Raw genomic sequence first — 6,000 nt, forward strand, 5'->3', positions numbered from 1 at the left:
CATGGTCCCACCATGGTTAAATAAATAAATAAGTAAATAAATAAATGGCATGTAGCTGGGAAATGATGTATCACTTCTGTGAAAAAACAAAAAAATATACTATGAGCCACAGATGTATGCTAAACTAGTTCTGCTTCCTGGAGGGATCCAGTTAAGCTCCTTTGCAACCCTTATGTGGATGTCCCACATTGCCATCCCCAATTCTAGACACTCTGCTGCATTCCTGCTCCGGCCTGCCAAGCCAGCCAAATTAGGATTGCAGCAATTTCTCACTTGAGGCAAGATTCTAATAACACTAACTCATGTGGTCTCAGCTAGTGTGGGGACTAAGGAAAAATGGGCAAGGACTCAGGATCTGCAATTTCCTGTTGATGCTTCAATCTGCACATTAAAAAAAGGAAGATTTCTGACTTTTTAGTTTGTAATTTATTTTAATATGTCATTAAAATGTAAAAGGCAAATCTCCTTTTTAAACCTGTAATGTGTAATATCTTGCCCATATAACTTCTGTCTTGAAATCTGAACAGCCAGTTCTTGAGCTGATATCCACCCATACTGCTGCACTGATTGCAAAGGTAGCATATTCAGTTTGCAGCAGCAGAAGTTGAAGCTCTGGCTCAAAACTGTGTGAAAGCATAAATATTCCCTTTCTGGTGACATTGGTGCCACTGGAAAATGACTGAGGATCTGACAGCCATCAGGGCTTTATATCCACATCAAAGCTTATCCTTAGGCCTTGAACATACCCCAGGGGGGCTGAACATTTGTTTTTGAATGCTTCACTGAGCTGTATAATTTAGGAACATCAACAACATATAACATTAAAAGCCATCAAAAGAAACTCTCATGCTCAGATATAAATGTCCTGAGCCTGCACTCATGTGATCTTCCATCTGAGAGTCAGAAAGGATTTTTTTATTAAATTGCCTTTCCTCTCAGAGGTCAGACAACATGGATGAATCCTGGAGATGTTTTAAGGCAAGGACATTCACTCTCTTCCATTGTGGGATGTAACTTCAGCCAAAAGCAAAATCTATTTCAAGTACTGCTACTTCATCAGAGGTAGGAAGACAAAATAAACTCCCTAGGAATTAGAAAGCAGGCTTTCTATCAGTAGCTTGTGTCACTTTCCCATCAAAAATCTGCTGCTCGTGTACCTTGAACATGATTGCAAAACATTATGTTTAATCTTCTGACAGTTTAAGAAGATGGTCCTTTATGCACAGATCAAGTCTCCCATAAGTTAAATCTATATCCCTTTTTTCTCTATAACCTTGGAAAAAACAAGCAGAAATAAAAATTAGGGCCCCAGAATATCATGTACAATATATATCTGGAAATTTGAAACAACTTTGCTCATTCAAATTCATCAATTTCATCAGGTTTGGAGTGAGGTTGAGGCTATTTCAGACCAAGCTATCAAAAACATCAAAGTAAAATGTTCTTTTCTTGCAATGAGCTGCAATTAATTTCCTTCCTGCAAGCACAAAGCTTTCAGACATGAGGGTACCTCTGACCATCCCTTATGGGTACAGAATGAAGGAAGGCACCTCTTTAACTAGGTAGAGGAGAAGCCACTTACAGTGCGCATCACCATTTGAAGCATAGCTCCGTTCTCAAGAAGTAAAGAGCTGTATCACTGGTAAAAGTGAATTGAATGGCATCTCTTCATTTGGGAAAAGGCTTCATGACTGAAAAGCAGACTGCACCACTGCAGAATAAATTGTTTATGGTGCTCCTATTGCATGTAGCTTAAAACTCTTAAAGTGCTACAGGCTTGTCTGGATTGAATTACAAGAGAGACTGATTTGTTAGACAAAAACTAGAATTGCTTCAGCTCTTTTCAAGATCAGTGTTGTTCCAGGTGTCTTCAGTTTTCTTCTCAAACCCATTGTTTTCCAGCTTGCTTTATACATTTTGTGTATAGGAGGGATGGGAATGCAGTAGCTGTAACAGAGCACCAAGGGCTCTGACTCCTGCTCCCACTGCTGCTGCTGCTGCTACTGCTGCTTTCCTCCTGGTTTTCTTCTAGTCTCCTTTTCACTCTTCCCTTTAGCCTACCTGATAATTGGACTTGAAGAGAAGTTCAGTGACATCCTGGTGCATTGTCTAATGCTACCACTTCATAGAAATAATGGAGAAGGATTTCCTGACTGCTCCAACCCCAGAAGATCCTGCTTACAGCTGAAGAGACTGCTAAGGAGAGGGTCACTGGTCATTGCAACAGCATCCCACAGCCTTATCACCATTGCAATGACCCCAACAGAGAGATACATATGAGGTTATTTTGTATTTTCTTACAACCCACTCAGCTCCTGCAATCCAACCTGTAAGTCCAAATGTCCAAAAGCAGTGTGCTATGCCATGGCTGCAGTACAGGTGCCCACACCACTGGGTGGAAGGGACTTATTCTTGTGTGTGACATCCAGGGGTCAGCCTGTGCCATTGGGTCTCTCTCTGCAGCAGGGGCACTGGCTTATGAGGAATAAGGAGCACTGCAATGTCTACCAGGCAAGGACACCTAATGAAATCCTTATTTTTAGAGATGTAGCTGAACAAATCAGTACAGCTGTTCCTTTGCCATGTAACCAGGTTTAGTGTGCCAATTTGTGCTCCTGGTGTTTCCAGCCTGGCACCACAGGGTGGGGGTCTGTGGGCTGCCAAGGCCCCACACAAGGCCCCCTCCCATTCCTGCAGCTGGTATTTTCTGTTTTGTGGATGCTTTGACAATCCTGCTGCTGGTTGGGATTGCCTTTCCCCCTCACCTTTCATAGGCACTCAAGGCTTATGCTGTTAAGGTCTTTTTAAGGCTACTGTATTGCTATTACTTCACTGCTGCTGTGCATGGCAGACGTGCTGTGGTTGAGTGCCAGCTGCTTGGAGAAGAGCCCTTTTCCATGAACAGCAACACAAGCTATTAGCACTAGGAGCTGGTGGTCTGAAGTGGGTGTCAGCAGAAGCAGGACATGTGTATTGGTTGTAGGAGCAGGGTGTGTGTATTTTTTGTAGCTGGATGGATCAATAGCTGTGCTTGTGCTGAAATACAGATGATCTGAGGCTGGCCATGACCTCCAGGGTTAATAAACATAGGGAAACCCAATAATTTTCTCAGTCTAATCTGAAATGGGTTTGGACTCAGGACCCTTCCCATCAGCCATTGTGGAGTGAAGATGCAGTTTCTGTGCAAGCCCTGAGCACAGTCCCCACTGCCAGGAGGGGACAGGCTTCTCTGGTGCCAGGTTGCCCTCCAGCCATCACTACCAGGCAGCCAAGGGGAAATAACACTCCCAAAAGCAAGAAGGTGTATGCCAGGGTTGCTGCTGAGGCCTGCCTCTGGCACCCATACCACAGAGGGCTGCAGCATCTGTTACACCCAAATAATGTTCTGAAGGGCTAAATAGATAAATATTTGAGTTGTTGATGAAAGGAAACAGTGCCAGACACTTTTGGCCAGCAGAACAGGAATGTATCCCATTGCCTCAGGTTGAAAAGATTTTGGATGTTTAGGACTTGCAAAAATTAGAGGGAGGAAGCATTAGTAACAATATTTGACACAGATTTGCCTCATTCATAGACAAATTAACCTTAATCATCCAATTTATAAATCAGCTTTAAGTGAAAGACTCCCCCCTTAACCCCCCACTGCTGCATATTTGGTGGATTAAGTTGTTTGGTTTTAGTGATAAATTAGAAACATCTGCTTCCGCTGACAGCCTGGAATGGAGGCGTGCACAGGAACATGGCTGGCTGGGCTGGGCTGGGCTGCTCTGATGGGGGGATTCGGTGCCAGGCCATGGTCCTGCCCACCTCTGGCCATGGGGTCTGAAAGGATCAGGCTGTCTCCCCTCTGCACTGGGACTCAGCAGGGCAGGGGAGGCACATGCCTGCTCCTGGGCTTGCTCAGGATGGTTCCTGGGAAGGCTGGAGCAGTGGTGAGCATCTCCAGCAGAGTGCTCTTGGCAGAGCCTTCCTTTTAAGGGTGTCTTGGCAGTTCTTCTGTGCAAACAAAATTGTTTCTGCTATGGGATCATCAAGTCTTAATGACAAGGAATCCAAAACTCGTGCCAGAGTCAATGCAGAGGCTGCTTAAGCATAAGCACTGATGGCAGTGAGTGTCCCAGCTATCCCTTCTGATGAAGAAAATGGTCCTAACTAAGGGAACAGAGAGGTTTTATAACCCTGGGCTATCCTTGCAGAGGTGATACAACTTCCTGATTGCTGAGTCAGGCTGGGAATGGCCAAGAGACACACCTCATCAAAGTACTTCACATGGGTGTTTAACTTGTTCAGGAGGTATGAAAACAATCCTCCTGGCTGCATGCCCTTATCTTCAGGAGGGGAAATCTAGGGCTAAATCCTGCCAGATACAGCAATCCAAATATGCCCTGGGGCATCCCTGGAGCTGCACCTACAGCAGACCCAATCTGTGCATATCCTTATGTAACACACAGGAAAGGAGCTGTGAGGACTGAACTGACCTCAGTTGTGACCTGACTCTCACTACAGGGATTTAATACATGCCCTGTTGGGCTGCAGAAACAGATGTTTTACACACACCACTCAGACGGTTTTTTCCCAGCCTTTGGCAATCAAAAGTCTCAGACAGAAGCCCTGACTCTCAAGGACAGAGCATGTCTGCAGAAAGGGAGAATGCAAGATAATCGGTGGTTTCTAACAGCTCCTGTTCCCAAGGTGACCTTTTATTTTTTCCTGGATATTTTCTCCTGGTGAGTTTAAGGATTATCTGCAGTTGATAAAAATTTTGTATATCTGTCAGAGGCAGGCATTCAGGCAGGTTCAGAGCAGACCTCTTCTGTACCGGCTGTACAGAACAGGTTCTACAATCTAGGCACCTCCTGGTAGTGCAGGAGGCACTGTTCACGTGTGACACAGTGCAAAGGGATGTATTTCTGTCTGAGAAATTCCATGAAGAGAAATTTTGAATCAGGACTGAGGTTTGTGGCCTGTCAGCATAGAGATAGCCATCCTAGGCAGTTCTGCAGGAGAAATTCTCAATTCTCCTTAAAAAGCTAAAGGCAGTCTCCAATGCAGCTTCCAAAACCCTGGTCCAATGTGAGGCTGTGTAACCCATCTGTAAAACTTAAAATACAGAGAAATACAGCCCCTTCTCTAGAGAATCGAATAATATTCACTGCACAGCCCTGGAGGTCCATGGAGGCTATGCAGCACAGCCCCTCTGAGACCCCAGGGGCCCACCCGGGATGGGGAGTACCCGCTCTCTCTGGCGTGCAGGAAGGAGGGGAGAGGCAATAACCTGTTTCACAGTTAGCCAGGACTACTGGTCCTGCTCATCCTGCCTAAACTGTTTCCATCTGTCTGACTATTGATGTTACTTCATCTTTGCATTTCCATTTGGGACTTTCAGACATGTGGAGAAATTAATGATGATGATGAAGTTGAGTCAGTAAAGGGAACATTTTTTTTCTTTATTTTCCTTTCCCTTCACCCAAGATAGGTAAAGAAATGAAAATTGGCTTCTTCCAGGAGAGGAGCAGGAGCTGTGATCCAGACACCAGGACACACAGCGTTATGCAAGCTGTTGTGCTGGAGCATAGGCCATCCTATTCCCACTCCCATCCTATTCCCACTCTCATTCAAAATTGCTGCCTCTCCCTGGAATAGTTTCTTGCTGCCCCACATCTAAGCTGGTGCTCAGAGGTCATCTGCAGATACGTATCACCACTTTCTAGCAGGAATATCTGCACTGAATGGCACAAACAATAACTCAGGAAAGGTCAAAGCAGCCTTGGTCTTTCCACTGGGAAATCAGCTGTCCTAAAGCTGGAGAGTGACTTCCCAGATCATTTGAGCAGGCTACAGGAGGGCCCATCAACCATGGTAATTTTGGGAGGAAGGGCTGGCCCCCCAGGAGCCTCCTGGGAGGAAGCAGTAAAGGGCTTTACCCTGGGTAAACACACAGACACACCAGGAAAATGGAAGGTCTGTGAGAAGGAGGCTACCAGGTTGGTAGTTCACAGG

Source organism: Vidua chalybeata, chromosome 4 (genome assembly GCF_026979565.1).
Source record: "Vidua chalybeata isolate OUT-0048 chromosome 4, bVidCha1 merged haplotype, whole genome shotgun sequence".
Lineage (NCBI taxonomy): Eukaryota > Metazoa > Chordata > Aves > Passeriformes > Viduidae > Vidua > Vidua chalybeata.